Here is a 21,346-nt window from a genome sequence, read left to right as displayed (position 1 = left end):
GCTGACCTAAATCTCATTGAGGCCTACTGAGAATTGAAGGCAGAGTTATTCTACAAAAGAAATCAAAGCTAAATAAGAAAAATGGTTCGTTCCAACAACAAAGAGTGGTGGCTAGTTTTATCATGATTATACTTCTTATATTTCCTGTTTTATATATCACAAACATATTCCAGAGTACTGTACAAATCTTGTTGTCATGCACATTAGTCCCTGTATCAAGTTTAGGGTATTTAGGTACTTACGCACTAGGCTAAAATTCTTATAAAAGTTTCTGAGTGTGGGCAAACACCTAAGGGCTCATGCACATGTCCATTAAACTTGATCTGTGCATGAGCGGCAATGCACGGACAGTCCATGGGTCCCCAACCCAAACTTGTCAGCTCCATATATGCCTATGAGGCTGTTGAGTTTGAGACAGGAGGCCCGCAGATCCCAGCCCTACAAGATAAGAGTATTGTGCCTCTATATTTAGACAAAGTGGAAGAATATCACAATACAGCTAAGGCTGAGGCCACACGGGGATTACTGCGAGTGCTCGCATGACACTCGGCACACGCTTGCAGCACAGCGGGAGCCGACTGTCATGCGAGTGTCATGCGACTGTGGTCTGATCGTGCGATCAGACCACAGTTGCAGGGGGGAGGGCTGGCGCTGCGGAGCGGATGGCCGGCGCTGAGGAGGAGAGGGAGGGATTTATCTCCCTATCTCCTCCATTTCCGGCTGAGTCGAGAATAGCACTGCTCTCGCATTACTTTTTGTAAAATATAGATTTTAGTGTATAAAAGTAGCAAAGCATAAAAATGCGATATAAATATTGTATAGCTGCAACCATTCTGACCTGAAGAATAAATCACTCTGATCACTTTTACCGCACGGTGAACCACACAAAAAAAGCAAAATAAAAAAATGGTAAGTGAATTGCTGGTTTTTGATCATTTTTCATCTAAAAAATCTGAATAAAAGGCCATCAAAAAATATATTGTTCTTCCAAAATGTTACCAAAAATTTTTCCAACTCACTGCAGAAATAATAAACCCTCATACAATCCTGTTCACCAAAAAATAAAAAGTTACAGCTCTCAGAATAATGTGACGGAAAAACTATTTATTATATAAAAAAAAGCATTTTTACTGTGTTATAGAAGAACATATGAGGACATATACATTTGGTATAGCTGAAATCGCACTGACCCGCAGAATAAATCCGTCTCTAATATCGCACGGTGAACCATGCAAAAATAAAAATGACTATTCTTATACTGCTGTCTATTTTTTCATTCAACCTCCCAAAAGTCGGAATAAGGCTCGGCTGACATTTCTTCTGCACTCTCTGCTAAACACTGAACTAGGCATTTCCATGTAAAACAAAAAAACTACGATTCAGACAAAATCCCCGATGGACCCACTCACTTTAATAAGGCAGATCGAGACACTTTGGACTCCACTGGATCTCTGTTTCAACAGTGTCCAATCATTTTAGGTGTCTTTTTAGCCCACAAATGTGGACAAGCACAGCTCTGTGCACACCTAAAAAGGATAGACACCAGCGAAACAGACACCAAACAGACGCAAAACGGAGTCCAATGTGTTTCCATCTGCCTCATTAGAGTGTGTGGTTTTATCGGTGGTTTAGTCTAAATCACATGTGATCCCAGCCTTATGTTACCATAAAACCACTAACCCCACAAAACTTAGGTCCATCATCTTTCATTGGAAAACAAAAACTCTGGAAAAGTGATATGGCTCCCATCCCCCAAATAAAAACCAGTGAAATCTGTGCTCCTAAATCCTGCTTCTGAGCCCTACTGTGCCCAAACCACAGTCAGCCACCATGTGTATGGTATTATTGTAGTGAGGAGAGCGCACTTCAGGTTTTACATGGTGCATTTTTCAAGAAGCAGAAGCTGGGTACAATGTATAGGGGTGCTACAATATATGGAGGCACAATGTATGGGCACTAAACTGGTATATTTGTAATTCTCCAGAAAAAGAGCATGGCGTTGATGCTACAAAATAGTCACTTTAGCCATACATAAATTAATTAAAAGGTGCAAATCCTATACTGGGGTTCCTTTTGGTAAATTTCCTGTTATTCTGGCACCATAGGGGGTCTGCAAATGTCGCCTGCAAACTATTCTAGCAAAATCTGTTGTCTAAAAGCCAAATGGCGCTCCTTCTTGCTCAGCCCTACCGTGTGGCCAAACAGGGGTTTCTGGTGACATATAGGTCATCACTTCAATCGTTTGGGAGAAATTGCACAATAAATTGTGTGCTATTTTTTCATTTTATTAACCCTTGTGTAGCTGAAATATTTGCAACTCATAAAAATTTACATTTTTACCATTATAAGTTATATTTTCACCTCCCAATGTTATAAAATTCTGTGAGGCAACTATGGGTTCAAAATACTCACTGTGACATGCCACACCAGGGCCATCTGGGGGACACTCGGAACCGGGCCACGTTTTTTGCCTTGGGATGTCACTGCGGCAGTGCCCGACTTTGTCACCCTGGCGGTGTCGTTTAAATGAGGACGAGGGAATATGTACAGAGGATGATGATTCGTGACGCCATCTGTGGTATTTGGCCAGATGCGGCGGACACTACTAGATGGATCTGCTGGGGCAGATGGTGATGCAGTAATGGTGGTACAGCTCCCCACAGGTAGAGCTGGGACCTCAGGGCAACCGTAGGCAGTTTTTAGTCAGTGGGATATTTGAATAGCGTGAGGCTGGCGGTGCAGGTAATGAGTCCAGGACACAGTGGGATGCAGTCATTAGTTCTTTACTCACAGTTGCCAGTTCCAGATTATCACGTCCGGACAGTCAAATGCTGCCCTTGGAGTGTTGAGTCCTGCAGTGACGGGATGCAGACGATCCCAAGGTAATTCAGAGGCACAAGACCGGTGTCCCTTTCTGTGTCCCTCTCCTGGTCATCTTCCTACGCTGGCTTCGCCCTCCTGCCCTGCATCTCACACACAGTGCCCTGAGCCGGTGTCCGCGAACCCTATTTGGGAGGCTCTTCTGCCTACTCCCCTGGCCCTCTGTGGTCACCTTTTCAGTGGATTTGCATGTGGTTGTGGCTTTGGCACATGAAGTTACCTCAACCTCCGGTTTGCTAGCTTACCCTGGTTGTTCTCCACTAGTTTAGGGGCCGGTCCCCTTTGCGGCCAAGTCCCTCCACACTGATATGTCGGCAGTGGATGCGAGCCCACAAGTAGATTTCTCACTTCCCATGACTCTAGGATCCCTTCTTCCTTTTCTTCCACCTGGTCCTAGGACAAGCTCCTCTGGCTCCAGTCCCCCAGGACCTCTCCCCTTCGCTTCCTACTTCATTCTTCTCCTTACTTGTTATGCTTAGTTTCACTTTCTGCACTCCATTCTAAGTGTCCACCCACTAACTAACCCCACCTCCAGACTGGCTCCAGTACTGTGCTCTCCCTAAGGAGCAATCTTGCCCTAACCATGGCCTGATGGAGTGTAGCTATACTAAGAGTGTGTGTGTACTGTGGCCTGCATGCTCCTCCTTAGCAGGGAATGTGATATATACACCTCTGGCTGAGGTTCAGTACTTCTGTGGCGACTGGACCATTAGGGGCACCACAACTGCACCCCTAGATCAATTCCATATGCAGTGACATTTCCAATATGGGGGTCACTTGTGGGTTTCTGCTGATCCTGCTCCTCAGGGGCTTCGCTAATGGAGCCCGCAATCTACTCAAATGGAATCTGCATTCTAAATACCAAGTCATTCTCCTTCTCATCTGATCTCCACAGTGTTCTCAAATAGTATTGTACAACAACATATTTGATACTGCAATGTTAGGTAAAAACAGTATGACAAATTGTCCTACTGTATCTATTTTTTCCAGTTACCCTTTGTTTGAATTAAAATTTTGAGGCCAAAGTAAACATTACATTTTCCAATCAAATAAAATTGTAATTTGTTGGTTAAAAATACTCACCACACCAGTAGATTAATTCATTATAGTGTTTAGTTTGCCAAAGGGGGTTACCTGAGTGTTTCTGCATTTTTGCACCTCAGGTGCTCTACAAATACAATACATTGTCTAAATTTGCATTCTAAAAATCAAATAGTGCTGTTTGTTCTCCAAGCCCTGCCATGTACCCAAATATTAGGTTTTGACCATGTATGGGGTATCACTGTATTTGGGAGAAATTGTGTTACAAATTTTAGGGTCCATTTTCCCGTATAATCCATTGCCAAAATTACAAATTTGGGGCTAAAATAACATTTAGCAGAAAAAAGTAACAATCATTTTCACATCCACATTTTAAAAAGTTCTGTGAAGCACCTTTGGGTTCAAAATGCTTAACACATCCCCATATAAATAACTTGAGGGGTTTTGTTTCGAAAATGGTGTCATTTTTGTGAGGTTTATCATGTTTTGGTACCTCAGGGGCTCTGCAAATGTGACATGGTGCCCGCAATCTATTTCAGCCAAATTTGCTTTCCAAAATTCAAATATTGCTCCTTTCGTTCCGAACCCTCCCATTTGTTCAAATAGAACAATATGTTTGACAATATGTTGGGTATCCCCACGTTCATACACACACACATATATGAGGCTTTCCGTTTGTCCAAAATGAACTTTTTGACTACATGTTGGATATTGTCGCGTTCTTGAGAAAGTGGGTAAAAAACTGTTGTAAGAAGAGGAAGGATCCGGCACTAGTTTCCATAAAATCTAAATTTATTGAAAAATATCTAAAAAGAGGGCTTCCATTTCCTTAAACCAGGAAAATGTAATAATAAGAGGAAAATCCTTTAGCAACAAACAAACGCATTTCAGATCTTCAAATGTTTATTCATTGTATCATTTATTGTTGCTAAAGGATTTTCCTCTTATTATTGTGTTTTCCTGGTTTTATGGAATGGAAGCCCTCTTTTTAAATATTTTTCAATAAATTTGGAATTTATGGAAACTAGTGCTGGATGCTTCCTCTTCCTATTTACCTTCGGAGGACACAGCTGCCTTCCGTCGTACGGTTCCATGATGGATGAATGAGCTGACTTTTAGTACTTTTCTGCCTCTAACAAACGGTGGTGTCCACTTTTTAATGGTACCTATTGTAAAAGTTATAAACTCGGTGCTAAATCAACATTTTTGTGAAAAAAATGAACATTTTCAACATGATGACCAAATGTTATCAAATTCTGTGAAGTACCTGTGGGTTCAAAATGCTCACTATAGCCCTATACCCCTGAATGATCGGACCTTGACAAGACAGATATCCCTGACTTCTATGTTTTAACCCTTGCTGCATGCTGTCTTCAGATTATATAGCAAAAACCTGCAGATTTCCTTTAAAGTTTATTAGTGGATGTTATGATAAAGAGAGGCTAATATAAAAATAAGAAGGCTATTAGTGAAAAAACAAGTGAATCCTTATTAAAACCTAAGGGACTTTTGGAATATTATCAGGATAAAAATAAGGAATTATTATTATTATTATTATTCAGTATAATTTCCAGGCGGGATTACCGTACATTTTTGGACTATAAGACGCACTTTTGTTCCCCAAAATTTGTGAGGAAAGTGGGGGGTGCATTTTATCTTATCTTGCGGATTTGCCTTCCTTACTATGGGTCGTGGCAGCAGCGGTGGAACGAGTCACAGAAGGCAGGTTCACTGCTGTGGTTGGAGTGTCCACGTGTGCGCACTATTAAAGTAAATGAATATTCACTGCTCCCCACATACATAATCAGCTCATTCTTTTTGCAATTTCACCACACTTGAAATTTTTTCCCGTTTTCCAGTACACCTTGGGGCAGAATGAATGGTGTTGTTCAAAAGTAAGGGGTACTTTGCACACTAAGACATCGCAGCTGCGATGTCGGTGGGGTCAAATTAAAAGTGACGCACTTCCGGCATCGCATGTGACATCGTAGTGTGTAAAGGCTCGATGATACGATTAACGAGCGCAAAAGCGTCGTAATCGTATCATCACTGCAGCAGCGGCGTAATCCATAATTACGCTGACGCGACGGTCGATGTTGTTCCTCACTCCTGCGGCAGCACACATCGCTGTGTGTGAAGCCGCAGGAGCGAGGAACATCTCCTACCGGCGTCACCGCGGCTTCCGTAGAATATGCGGAAGGAAGGAGATGGGCGGGATGTTTACATCCCACTCATCTCCGCCCCTCCGCTCCGATTGGCCGCCTGGCGTGTGACGTCGCTATGACGCCGCACGACCCGCCCCCTTAACAAGGAGGCGGGTCGCCGGCCAGAGCGACGGTCGCAGGACAGGTGAGTCCATGTGAAGCTGCCGTAGCGATAATGTTCGCTACGGCAGCTATCACAAGGATATCGCTGCTGCGACGGGGGCGGGTACTATCGCGCTCGGCATTGCAGCATCGGCCTGCGATGTCGCAGCGTGCAAAGTACCCCTAAACCTCATCACACAAAAAACAAGCCAACATATGGCTATATTGATGGAAAAATAAAAAAGTTATGGCTTTTGGAAGAAGTGGAGGAAAAAAGAAATGTGTAAAACAGAAAATCACACGAGGGTAAAGGGGTTAAATAAGGTGCATAGTGCAAGGTAAGTAAAAAGTGTGAAGTTTTGAGGGGTTTTTTGGACACACAACATCCGAAAACATTGTTTTTCCCTCCAATGAGAAACATTCAGAGACTGTAAGCGGTTTGCACAGGGACGAGCACCAAGTGTACCCGAGCAGCCTGAGTCATTAGCATATGTACAGCACCTGAACTCCGAACATGGACACTGAATTTTTTATAAGTCTATGTTTGGTATGAACCCCAAACTTTCAGTGGGTTTGCTCATCTCTAGTCCTTGGTTCAAATGCCACCAATGATAACAACTGTAAAAAAGTTTTTACATTCTCCATGTGTTTGTGTGGCTTTCCTTCAGGTTCTCCAGTTTCCTCCCACATTCCAAAGACATACTGATAGAGAATTTACATTACGAACCCCAATGGGGACAGTGATGATCATGTCTCTAACGTACTGTTTAATATGATGGTGCAACGTAATAAAAACATAAATAGTGTATACAGTAAGAAGTAAATCATTATGGTGCATAATATTTCATAAAGCTATTTTCATTATTTTTCAGAATTTGGAAAATTATTAATATGGGTGCATATGCTAGTAAATTTCATGAAAGTGGGGATACAATTCTTCTAGAATCAACAGATCCTTCCCAATCAAACTGGATCACTGCACATGCCAGCACTTGCAAAAGTAAGTAGTAGCAAAATCTTGAAGAATCTTCCAAGAATGATAAGACCTGTTTTTATTTTTTTTAGCAAGTTGCAATACTTCCCAAAATGTCAGTTTTTCTCATATTAAAGCCTTATTCAGATGTCTGGGATTTTTACAGACCCATAGACTTGTGTCTGTAAACTGTGTTTTCACAGTCAGCGTATAGTATTGTTATGGAGTGACAAACAGGATTTTGCCAGGTAGCAGAAAACCTCCCAACAGGTGCTGAAACATACCACAGGGTACACAGCGGCCACAATACAATAAAGGGTCCTGGTGCTAGGGAGAGGGGAGCAGAGTCCCCACCAGCACTCACCTGAAGCTGTACCCTGCACTCCCTGATGTCTCTAAATAGGCTCTTTCACCCCATTGCCTATCACATGCCTAAGCCCTTGTGTACTCTAAAATCACCCTAGCTATTGAGCAGGCCAGTGAGAGCACTAGTCTTACCTCTGTAATAAAGAAACACATGTATAGGATAACAGGGGAAATAGACACAAAAAAGAAAAACACTCCAAGCAGCTACAATGCAGCTGACACCACAGCTGCAAATAACAATTATTATAAGGCTTCTTCCAGAGCCTGGCTCCTTCCAAAGTGGACAACACAGAAGTAATGAGGATTCAGATTTTATCACCAGTGTCAGATGATAGAACACGTGACTTTATACTGTAAAGCAATGGGGAGTGGTAGCAAAAGAGCTGCACGTGGGATTAAAGTTACACAGCAACCAGACAGGAAAGAGTGCTTAACCCATACAGCACAACAAGGAATTAGATGTTATTTAAATACCAGCAGTGGATCTGTGAACAAGAAGGCATTGTGATCTTCTCATACCAAACTCGCCCGAGATCTTCCTTGGGCGGGACACACTCATTATAAGTTTATACACAACCAATTCCAAAGCACGGGCTATATTTATACCTTGGTACCGTCACTGCCAAGCTCCACAATATCCCAAGAAAACTAACTGCCACCCCAATCATTTATGGAGACTGATTGGACATCCGTTTCTGGTAATGTTACGCCTCATAAGGCTTCAGGGATACGGTTTATAGAGCAAGAGGAAAGTACCTATGACATTTATGTATTTAATCTGAAAAGTCGGCAGTGTTTATAAAAAAACACTAAATATATTACAAAGGTGACAAAACATTACAGTATATACAATTACATAAATTAAAAGGGATAAAGAAAAGTACTAAACCTGTGTCACAGAAATGGCTCAGAAATTAGTGGAAGAATAAAACTCAAACATCTGTATGTATTAAAGAACAGTCACTCCCACCTCCTAACCCACCCTTGGTGACCTCAGATGGGGTTGGTCATGGGATGTGTCTAGGACCTTTAGAAAATTATGAGATTCAGAACTTTCAGGATATCTTTCCTCCTTGAGGACCCAGGCCAAAAATATTATGCTCATAATTTCACCTTTCTACAAATAGGAAACATTGCATAGATAGTATCATCCATCTGACCAATATTAATTTGGAGATCATAGGAAGGCCTTACAGATATGCAACAAAAAAGCCTGTCATCGTCTTGGGAATTGGACCACAATGCTAAAAATGTGTCCAACATAACATAAAAAAAACAAATATTCATAACATTTCAGTGACTCCAGTCTGTCTACTATCATCTTTTGAAATTCAGCAAAGCTGACTCAAGAGATGACAGAAATGGCATTTCCCATGCTCTATATCTGACCACCTCTGTATATGTAGAAAATGTATATCTAACACAGATTGACAATTTTTTTCAGACACAACTGACTGGCGTTTTTCTGTCATTAGATGTTCATCAGACCCTCTATCTGCCAGTATTTAATATTTGATCACTGTGTGTAAAAGTCCACTAAAAATCAGCACAAGTGCTTGAGCTCATAATGGCCATTTTTACAAAATGTTAAATATTATCTCCACATTCACATAACAATGATTTAATTGCAGCACTCGGCAGTATAATTGCTTTTCTAAGTTACTTGGGCCACTTATGGGCCATGAAAAAACAGGGTCAATTGTTCAGCCTCTGTCTCATTCCCTGGCTCTTCTTCAGGGGGCAAGGTACCCTTCTACACCAAGCCACCCAATCTCACCCCTTCCTCCATTAGGGCCGCCAATGCCAAATCTGCGAGCACCCTATTTTAAGGCCTCCTCACTCAATTGCCAACTCCTACTCTGTCATCAAACTGCTCTGCTCCTTCCTCAAATCTTTGCAGGAAAAGGGTGCCATCTCACTCACGCCTGGGTGTTCTGAGTCACTGTTCCACCTCTCACTGTATGAGGCTCTCATCAGCACACCATGCCAATTCTCCAATGCATTTTCTGGCATCACTCTGCACTGGGTGGACCTTCTCTTTCCCTTTTACCCATTGTGGTGGGCACTCCATACGGTGGGCTGCTACTTCCACTTCTTGACACTCCCTTTGGTAGATGTAACCTCTGGAGAGCTTGTTGGGTTTTTGCTTAATTTCGTCCCTTTGACACCCACGAAATGTGGAGCCTTCTCTTTGTACTGCACCATCCACCTCCATTTTGGAGTTCTTGCTCAGCACTCTCTTAGACCGTGTAATGGTCATCATCCTTCATGCAACTCGAGCCTTCCCCGCATTGTCTTTGTTTTCTAGTGGCAAAGCCATGAAAGTCATCCATGGTTACCACTTGCGGTTCACAGCTGGCATCAACCTCATATAGTACCCCATTTTCCACCGCACCAGGGCAACGTGATGAGCCGAAGCGAAGCACCAGGATTGGCGCCTGTAATGGATGCAACACTTCTGGGGCGGCTGCAGTCTGCTATTTTTAGGTTGAGGAGAGCCCAATAACTATGGGCTTCCCCAGCCTCAGAATACCAGACCCCAGCTGTCTGCTTTACCTTGGCTGGTGATCCAATTTGAGGGGGACCCCCCTTTTTTTAAAAAAATATTTATTTCATTTTAAATAAATAACTTAAAGCAACAATGTGGTGTAACCTCTGTTTTGGATTACCAGCCAAGGTAAAGCTGCCAGCTGTGATCTGAAGGCTGCAGCTGTCTGCTTTCTCTTAGCTGGCTACCAAAAATAATGGGGAACCCATACCATTTATTTTTTTTTCTTTTAAATTATTGGGGCTAAAAATAAGGTCAAACACCCTTTAGTGCCATATGAAAGGCACTTAAGGGTGCAAGCTTATAATGTGCAGGGTGGTGAGACATTATATGTGTTGCACATCTATCGATCATCTATTATTTATCTATATATCTATCTGTTATCTATCCATCTATCTATCCATTCATCTCTCTAGCTTTCGACAGCATGCAAAACTCCATGTTAAAAAGGCATGTCACATGGATGCCAGACCGATATCACACTGATGACACGGACGTCACACGGATGAGACATGGAAGACAAAGGGATATCACACGGATATCACACAGAGACTAGGCAAGGGGGGAAAACGGATGTGTGGATCTGTGTGCTTGTTTAAAAGCCCTGTTATATCTATGTCTAAATACAGCAATAAAAATGTAGACTCAGAACAAACTACTTATAGTTAAATATGTTATCGCTGAACCTTATGGTTCTACTAATAATACCACTGTTCTATTAACTACCAGAGTCGTTACTCAAGGGAGAGTCCGTTTTGCTAAAAACTAAGAAGTAAGGAAACTGATTTGCTCTGAGGTGTTCAAGATCCAATTTTTTAGAATATCCCTTTTCGGTGAGAAGATTCTATGATGCTCTTGTACTTTGTCACTGTCAGATTTTAAAGGGAACCTGTCACCAGTTTTAGGGCCTATAAGCTGCGACTACCACCAGTGGGCTCTAATATACAGCATTCTAACATGCTGTATATAAGAGCCCAGGCCTTTGTGTAGAACATAAAAATCACTTTATAAAACTTACCTAAACTGTCGCTGCGGTGGAGTTGGGTCATATGGGCGTCTTCGTACTCCGGTGCTGGCGCCTCCTCTTTCGTCCATCTTTGTCGTGCTTCTTCTGAAGCTGGGGTGCATGGCGCGTCCTATGTCATGCACACGCACCGGCATTGAGGTCCTGGGCAAGCGCACATTGATCTGCCCTGAGCAGGGTAGATCAAAGTATTGTAGTGCGCCTGTGTGCCGCCCCCGCATCAGCAGCCGGGCTGCTCGGATCCGGATCCACGGTGGCTCGAGGGGCCTCTGGACCCGGAGGGGGGGTCTTGTGGCCACTCGAATGAAGGGGGGTATTTACAGGGGATTATATTTAGAGTTCGTGATGCCATCCGTGATGTGTGGTAAGGTGGAGTACCACCGCTGCAGCTGGAAGTGCCCGGTGGCGATGGAGTGGGCAGCCAGGTGTTTAACCTCTCCACGGGTAGGGGGGATGCCTCAGTGATGGTGACAGGGATGTGCCGTTGGGGAGGTAAGGGTCACTTGTGTACTCACTCAGTCCAATAACACAGACACCGTATTTGTGGAAAGTCCTATCCCTCTCGTTGCGCTAGTATCTCGATTTCGGAGCGAGTGGAGAGCGGATCTTGAAAGCTCCATTCTCGTCGGGTGAATTGTCAGGTTGCCTGAAGCTACTCCCTGACCCAGGATCCACGTACCCCGTCATGCCCTGGTCCCAGCCCGGTTAAGGTACAAGGCCGCCGGCTGTCCTCCACGATAATGCCGTACCCCTGGTCACGATCCCCTGCGACCGGGGGTCCAGCTCCTACCAGGCCCGGACCAACATCTGCTACCTAGTAGTTTCAAGGAGCCCAGATCCTCACCTCCTCTCACTTTCACCTGCAACACTACACTCTCCCTTTCTCAGACTGACTCCTGACACTCCTGACCTCCCCTTAACCAACCCCCCAAGTGGGCAACCCTATTCCTCTCAGGCCGTCCACTGGTGTGTCTGGTGGGTGTGGTGCAGAGTGTTCCTAGGATTTTGATTATCTGGTTTTGGCAACACCAATTGTTAGGGACCAGTAACCAAGGAGAAGGTGGATATTGCACAGAAGAGCAGATTGCACAATACCCTGTGACGACTTGATGGGCCAGAGCGTCACACCTGCGCGGAACCGGCGAGTGTGTATGACGTAGGACGCATCATGCACACAGGCTTCAGAAGGAGGACGAAGATGGGGAAAGAGGAGGCGCCGGCAACGGAGACGCATATATGGCCCAACTCCACAGCAGCGACCGTTTAGGTAAGTATTATAAAGTGATTTTTACATTTTACAGAGCAGCCTGGGCTTTTATATACAGCATTCTAACATGTTGTATATAAGAGTCCACTGGTGGTGGCCGCAGCTTATAGCTCCCAAAACTGGTGACAGGTTCCCTTTAATGGACAAAAATGTTATGCAAGTCTTAAAAAATTTGAATCCCTTGCAAACAGATCAAAAACGGATACAGAATAGGAACTGTCTGTTATGATCACTTTTCTGTAGATTCAATTATATAAATTAGAAAAATCCATTTGCTATTCGCTTTTTGGACAGACAAAAAGTTGTGCAGAATATGTTTTTTGATAAAACTAAAAAATGGACAGCCGATAGAAAGGAGGCAAACAGAAGACATTATATGACACTTCCATTATTCCCATTCATATGAAGGGGTCCTGACTGGAATAGGTTATTTCTGTTTTATGACCACAAAGTAGATTCAAAATAAAAATGGAAAAAATACTGGACATGTAAACAGAGCCTTACTTATCAAATTGACATAACATTTATGAAAGTGCTTTTATTTACCTAAGATGGCTTGAGTACTTTTCTGTTTAAAATTTCTATTCAACATAGCGTTCTTATTCTTCTTTCCAGTCTTAGGCCAGGGTTACACTACTGAACAACATCTAATGTAAGAAAATCGGATGCTATATGCTAATGACAGTCGAATCAAACTTTGCTGCGAGCATGAGCCAGGTGTCATTTTACTGTGATCCAATTCTCTCACATGTGAGAACTGGAACACAGGTGCGGAGAAGATGGAGAGCTTAATTTCTCCATCTACTCTATTGTCTGTGTAGCGCCCCTGAAGCCATCAGGAGCTACAAGGAACTGCATCCTGTCAAAGATGCAGTGCCTACCCCCAGGGACCCAGAAGACCAGTGCCGGTAACATCAAAACATTCATACAATCCCTGTTTTTCCCTTCCCTAAGAACTGGTGACAGGCTAGGGTTGAACCAAATGGATGGCCACCTAGAGGTGGAACCGATCCAGTCCACTACACGACAACCAGGGAGGAGGGGCCAGACAGTCAGTAAATGGTAGTGAAAGAGACGGACGAAACGGTACTAACGGGGGGAGAGTGTAGCAGTGACCTGTCTGGTTCAAGCGTCTGGTTGCCAAAGGAGTATGCTGGAGTAGTCTCGGAACCATAGCACCGACGGGGTGCAGAGCACTAGGTCAGGCAAATGCTCCAGGCAGACCTGATAAAATCTGCACGGTGAGGGGACCATCCAGGACCTCACTGACCGTAAAGTCCGGGGCACCAGCAGTGACGGGAGAACTAGGGACTGGAACAGAGTCCGCCGTACGGACTAAGACTGAAAGACTACCAGGAGGGGACCCCGAGACGCTCCAAGCCACGGGGACCCACCAACCAGAGACAGGTGCAGGGGAAAGGAGCCACCAGGTCACCACACCGGAACTGGAACTAAGGGGACCAGTGGTGAGGACCAGCCTCCATCGAGTTGCAAGCATCACCAGCGTGAGTAAAGAACCAGTTACACTGCAATCCCTTTTGTGGTCTACCTTCTTTCCGCGCCATGGTACTGTTAATGAACTTAAACATCAAACACCATCATCTATCCCATGGGGTCTACCCCTACTTGCGGAGGGCCGCAACATCCAGGCTGCCATTAACATCAGTCCCAGCAGTGAGAGACTGTGCAGCGGCGGCTCCATCCATATAGCCGCAACCCGCATGACAAAAACTGTATTATACTCCCTGTAAATACCCCCCTTTTTAAAAGCGACCCCCCCCCCCAGGGTTACGGAACTGGGCATCTGCGATCACACCCATGACACTCCCCAGTGAAACCAGGCCCGGGACCGAGTACCCCATAGCCCTGGGATGCGACATCTGTCTCGGAGTATGACAGTTTGATGTTTCACACGCACCCATAGATTTGTATGGGTGTGCGTGATCCGAGATAGCATGCAGTGATTCTTTTCTCATTTTTCTCGTGCTAATTTGGCATGAGAATAAAAATGCTGATCATGATCAGCAGTGCTTTATAGTTTAACATTGGAGCGATTCTTATCTGATAAAACATTGGACAGCACTCGTCCGATTTAAACACAAATGTAAGCGCGTACCATGAAAGAGAGTATGATGATTGAAAATAAGTGTCGGTCCACCCAAAAACACACCATTAAAAAAAATGCAATGTTGCTTTTGTATTTTGTTATTGACTAATCAATAGCTGGCAGCATTTAGAGTAAAACTGTCATTAGATTCATGGTGCCTGACACTGGCTGCGATATTACAGTCATGTATGTTTTGCTCTTAAATGCTTTAATATGTTAGAAAAATCATACTATGACAGCCTGGAGGCGCACTATAAATTTTAGCTTACTAATCCACTCCCTCTCTTTATGTGTGTGTATGGTAGACCTGTCAGTCAGTCAAATTGATCAGGGTGGGAAGAAGCTGTCAGGAATCTACCATGGACTAATCAGGAGAGTCACTAAGAGGGCCAATTCAGCATTGCTTTTGCATGTTTTTATGTCTAGTTTTATGTACTTTTCACCTGCTTTTCATTTTATTATTATTTTTATTATTTACTTTTAGAACACCATTGATTCAGCGGTGCTGTACTTATGAAAAGGGTTTACATACAGTACAAGGCACAAATATAAATTAGAATGAACAGACTAACATTGACAGACTAGTATGGTACAAAGGGGTGAAAACTTTGCCCTTGGGGGCTTATAGTATACAGGGCAATTATGAGGATTACAGAAGCTCCAGTGATGGTGGTGGTGGTGAGGTGACAGCAGGATCATCTCCACATGTAGGCTTTCCTGATGAGATAGGCTTTCAAGTTCTGCTTAAGGCTACAAATATGGCAGACATTTGAACGTGTTGGGGTTGAATTCTTGAACGGGTTGAATTCTTGAAGGCAATTGGATGAGTAATGTACGAGAGTGGAGTAGAAAAGGAGGTCTTGTCAGTACTAGAGATTAATGTGGGAAGATATCGGGAGATTAGTTTACAGAAGTATAGAGGAGAAGGAAATAGACATATGGTGATGGGCAGGGCAGCTCTGGGCCAAATTTGTGTCTCTCAGTATGCAACGATCTTACAGGAAGTGATAGTGGAGGTGCAGAAGCAAGATGAAGCCGATAGAGTCAATGGGATGGGCTCCACCGAACACAGTCTCTGGGGACAGTTTATACTGGGACTCTACAACATGCCCTCTGCTTAGTGACGTCACCGCAATTCAGACTATCAAGATCACTTTATGCTCTACACGTGAACCGGAAGTCTTTTTTACAATATGTTTATGGAGCCACGTCCTGATACTCAATAGATTTAGATTGTAAAAGCCTCTTCTGGGTCACGCAGAGCACAGTGTGACCTGGAGAGTCTGCAGAGGAATGTCATAATTGAGAAACGTAGCAGAATGGCGCTGGATCGTGGCAAGAGCCGCGGTAGGGGAGTATATTCATATACACACTAAAGATCATACATATACAGTGTGTCCACCCATATCCTGTCCACCGCCATTAACTTGAGAACGGCGGCAGCTATAGGCATAGAAGTGGTTGTCTAGGTATAGGAAAGTAGCCATGCACTACGCAATGAGACCACCTATTGCGCCACCTGGTGGAAAACAACGGAGTTAGCATTTTTATCTCGATAACAGAACGAGATAGAGAAAAAAAGTGAATTAAAAAATCGTAGAGCATCATCAATTCAATACGAATCGACACCTTGCATACAGAAATGCTATAATATGAAACCCATGACCCGCCCAAAACATGAATTCTGGTCACGCATATGGCACTCATTTAACTTTGATGCTCAAAGTGACCACCGTCAGCTGCAATGCACATCTGGACTCTGGACAGCATACTGTATATTGCTGCACGTTGTACAATATGGTAGGTGACACGTTTGCACAAGCATCTGTGATACGTCGTCGTAGGTCCTGCAATGTTGGTGGAGGGGTAGCATACACCTGCAGTTTGATGTGACCTCACAGAAAGAAGTCCAATGGGGTCAGGTCAGGTGAGCGTGGAGGCCACTCCACGCAGCCACCATACCTAATGACTTGTAGGAAGGTCTCCATGAGGTATCGCTTCACGTCCGCAGCCTTGTGAGTTTTACACGTTCTAATCATAGCATTTCTGTATGCAAGGTGTCGATTCATATTGAATTGATGATGCCCTACAACTTTGTAATTCACTTCTTTTTCTCTATCTCGTTCGGTTTGAGATAAAAATGCTAACTCCATTGTTTTCCACCAGGTGGCGCTATATGTGGTTTCATTGCGTAGCGCATGGCTACTTTACTATACCTAGACACCGCTTCTATGCCTATAGCTGCTGCCGTTCTCAAGTTAATGGAGGTGGACAGGATACGGGTGGACACACTGTATAAACACAAATCATGAACAAAAATATATATTCATAGGAATGCTTCTTTAAACACTGCAAAAAATGTAGCTGTAGCATCAAGCAATGTGCTAGCCGATTCCCTGTGATTAATAATGATGTGACAGTGAATGAGGATGCACTTAGCAGAGGACGTTTTTCAGCCACACATTTATCACTAGGAGAGAGGGATGACTAATCAGATGCCTAATTACCAAGTAACAAGGGGACATTAAAAAAAGTGATAAATGTTAACATTTTCCTGAGAAACCTGTTCATCTCAGCTTCACTGTCCTATAACAGGAAATCAAAAGGAAAAATGGCAGCGGTTCACATTTACCAATCTGTAAACTAGTAGTGTTATGGAAACTACCTTGTTTTTTGGTGATGCACTCCATTGCTATCAGATTAGATAGCTCTCTAAACCAAAAAACTGTGAAGGAGAGAATAAAGGTTTGGTATACCCCTGTGAGCAGGAGTTACATGGTGGGGAAAAGTCAACACTTTATCAACTACGTTTATGTCTAAAATCATTAGCAGCTGCTTCCACTGAATGAAAAACCTTTAAATCAATAAATTCACACAGAAAAAAAGGAAACATACTCAATAAGCTTACAAGGCAATGTATTCTAGGTCGGGCAAATGAGAGAGTAAAACTGCTTACCCAGGTAAACTTTTATTACTCTACTCTAAAGAATATAGATTGCGCAAATCACATCACTGTGGTCGTCCACACAGGGCACTTAAAAAGAGTTATAATGATGCGCTCTAGAAAATATACTAGTTTTCTTAGCATTAAATTATAAATAACTTTAACTTGTCAGGAGTCCATTGTATGATAGCAAATACAGAGCAACGGAAATAAATCAGAAAGATTTACCACGCTGTGAAAAGCAAAAATGTCTCCATAAATACATCATATGGAATGGTTTCTGATCTTCAAGCTAAATGTAAGGTTAGCAAGTCATATAACAGATCCGGGATTATTGCTGCTTATTTCTAAATGGACAAAGTCATCTATAACCCTGTCAAGCAGAGATTTTTACTAACTTCACTGACTGTCAAGACGACGTCTGAATCTGATGACACTTAGATTCTGACACCCCCCCCGATAACTTTTTTGGTGTTTGTGATCAACGTAGGCAGGCTCAGGCATTGCCCTGCAGAGTGGTAGTTCATAGGCAGGCTAGAAAAAGCTAATCTCTGCTAGTCTGCTTGTTAGTCTCCTTTGATAACATGCTGTGTGGGATAAAATTACATCTGCTCCCCTCCTATACATGCTGGCTAGAACCTTCCTTCTATGCCAGCTATAGTTTATCTTAGCTGGTCTTGTAAGGTATTGTGATCCAAACTATCTGGTGATTGTGGTACTTATTGCTGAGAGCGGTTGTGGAGTTAACGCTAGTTGCCTTTTGTTTCTACCTTTCTGCTCTTGATTTTCTCCTGAGTCTCTCATTGTCTATTCCTGTGTGTGTATGCAGTGTATCAGAGTTTTGGTTTTCCCTTGTTTGTCTTTTTCTGTTTTTCCATCTCAAGTCTGCCCCTTCCTTCCCTGTGAGAGGGGGAAATCAGTTTAAATCTGGACAGGAGCATAGCCAAGCACAAGACTCAGGCATCTCCATGATCAGGAGTAGGGACAGCCTATGGTCTGTTATCATAGGGACAGTATATAAGTCCCTGTCCCTCGTTCTCCTACAGTCACATTATGACAATCCCTTTGATTGAAAGTAATTGCTCCCTGTGTTGGGTATTGTTTGAAAAAGATTGATTGCATATCATATTGAAACATTAACAATGATCACTGACATTCTGACCACTTGGTCTTCCAATGATGATTAGAATGAAGGAGTGACACTGTTGAACAAATAGGTGCATGTCTGAATGGTCAGATCTCCACCACTCACACTTTATTAGGTTATCTAGTCTTCTACGTACAGTCAGGGCCAGAAATATTTGGACAGTGACACAAGTTTTGTTATTTTAGCTGTTTACAAAAACATGTTCAGAAATACAATTATATGTATAATATGGGCTGAAAGTGCACACTCCCAGCTGCAATATGAGAGTTTTCACATCCAAATCGGAGAAAGGGTTTAGGAATCATAGCTCTATAATGCATAGGCTCCGCTTTTTCAAGGGACCAAAAGTAATTGGACAATGAACTCTAAGGGCTGCAATTAACTCTGAAGGCGTCTCCCTCGTCAACCTGTAATCAATGAAGTAGTTAAAAGGTCTGGGGTTGATTACAGGTGTGTGGTTTTGCATTTGGAAGCTGTTGCTGTGACCAGACAACATGCGGTCTAAGGATCTCTCAATTGAGGTGAAGCAGAACATCCTGAGGCTGAAAAAAAAGAAAAAATCCATCAGAGAGATAGCAGACATGCTTGGAGTAGAAAAATCAACAGTCGGGTACATTCTGAGAAAAAAGGAATTGACTGGTGAGCTTGGGAACTCAAAAAGGCCTGGGCGTCCACGGATGACAACAGTGGTGGATGATCGCCGCATACTTTCTTTGGTGAAGAAGAACCTGTTCACAACATCAACTGAAGTCCAGAACACTCTCAGTGAAGTAGGTGTATCTGTCTCTAAGTCAACAGTAAAGAGAAGACTCCATGAAAGTAAATACAAAGGGTTCACATCTAGATGCAAACCATTCATCAATTCCAAAAATAGACAGGCCAGAGTTAAATTTGCTGAAAAACACCTCATGAAGCCAGCTCAGTTCTGGAAAAGTATTCTATTGACAGATGAGACAAAGATCAACCTGTACCAGAATGATGGGAAGAAAAAAGTTTGGAGAAGAAAGGGAACGGCACATGATCCAAGGCACACCACATCCTCTGTAAAACATGGTGGAGGCAACGTGATGGCATGGGCATGCATGGCTTTCAATGGCACTGGGTCACTTGTGTTTATTGATGACATAACAGCAGACAAGAGTAGCTGGATGAATTCTGAAGTGTACCGGGATATACTTTCAGCCCAGATTCAGCCAAATGCCGCAAAGTTGATCGGACGGCGCTTCATAGTACAGATGGACAATGACCCCAAGCATACAGCCAAAGCTACCCAGGAGTTTATGAGTGCAAAAAAGTGGAACATTCTGCAATGGCCAAGTCAATCACCAGATCTTAACCCAATTGAGCATGCATTTCACTTGCTCAAATCCAGACTTAAGACGGAAAGACCCACAAACAAGCAAGACCTGAAGGCTGCGGCTGTAAAGGCCTGGCAAAGCATTAAGAAGGAGGAAACCCAGCGTTTGGTGATGTCCATGGGTTCCAGACTTAAGGCAGTGATTGCCTCCAAAGGATTCGCAACAAAATATTGAAAAAAAAAATATTTTGTTTGGGTTTGGTTTATTTGTCCAATTACTTTTGACCTCCTAAAATGTGGAGTGTTTGTAAAGAAATGTGTACAATTCCTACAATTTCTATCAGATATTTTTGTTCAAACCTTCAAATTAAACGTTACAATCTGCACTTGAATTCTGTTGTAGTGGTTTCATTTCAAATCCAATGTGGTGGCATGCAGAGCCCAACTCGCGAAAATTGTGTCACTGTCCAAATATTTCTGGACCTAACTGTATATCATCCTTGCAAAAATGGCAATCCAAAACTTTAATTTTATTTCCCTTAAGACATTAAGTTGTATTTGTGCAGAGGAAAAAATCCAGCATCAAGAGGAGAAAAAGTAGTAATAAAACTTGAACTTTATTGGATCCATTAAAAACAGGATACAACACGCATGGAAGCTGGGGACACACAGTGAAACACAAGACTATCCTACGCGTTTCAACCTTGCGGTCTTAATCATGGATATTTTGGTGTCTCCAGAATAAGAGATTTAAAACTGTGCAAAAAAAGGGGGCGTCGTAAGTGCTAATTAGAAACAAACATTCACAGAGCTGTGCACTCGTTTAAAATCATGAGAGAAAAAAGAAAAAAAAAGCACAATAAGAACCACAATGTGATTTGCAGACAGAGACACCAAAAAACATAAATGAACACAAATTAATGAAAAAAAGAAAAATGAAAAGGAAAATATGTTAAAAAGAATTGTATATATATACAGTTAGGTCCAGAAATATTTGGACAGTGACACAATTTTCGCGAGTTGGGCTCTGCATGCCACCACATTGGATTTGAAATGAAACCTCTACAACAGAATTCAAGTGCAGATTGTAACGTTTAAGTTGAAGGTTTGAACAAAAATATCTGATAGAAATTGTAGGAATTGTACACATTTCTTTACAAACACTCCACATTTTAGGAGGTCAAAAGTAATTGGACAAATAAACCAAACCCAAACAAAATATTTTTATTTTCAATATTTTGTTGCGAATCCTTTGGAGGCAATCACTGCCTTAAGTCTGGAACCCATGGACATCACCAAACGCTGGGTTTCCTCCTTCTTAATGCTTTGCCAGGCCTTTACAGCCGCAGCCTTCAGGTCTTGCTTGTTTGTGGGTCTTTCCGTCTTAAGTCTGGATTTGAGCAAGTGAAATGCATGCTCAATTGGGTTAAGATCTGGTGATTGACT

The sequence above is a fragment of the Anomaloglossus baeobatrachus genome, chromosome 1, assembly GCF_048569485.1.
Source record: "Anomaloglossus baeobatrachus isolate aAnoBae1 chromosome 1, aAnoBae1.hap1, whole genome shotgun sequence".
Lineage (NCBI taxonomy): Eukaryota > Metazoa > Chordata > Amphibia > Anura > Aromobatidae > Anomaloglossus > Anomaloglossus baeobatrachus.
The sequence above is the reverse complement of the archived record's forward strand: the minus strand, read 5'-3'. Positions refer to the sequence as shown.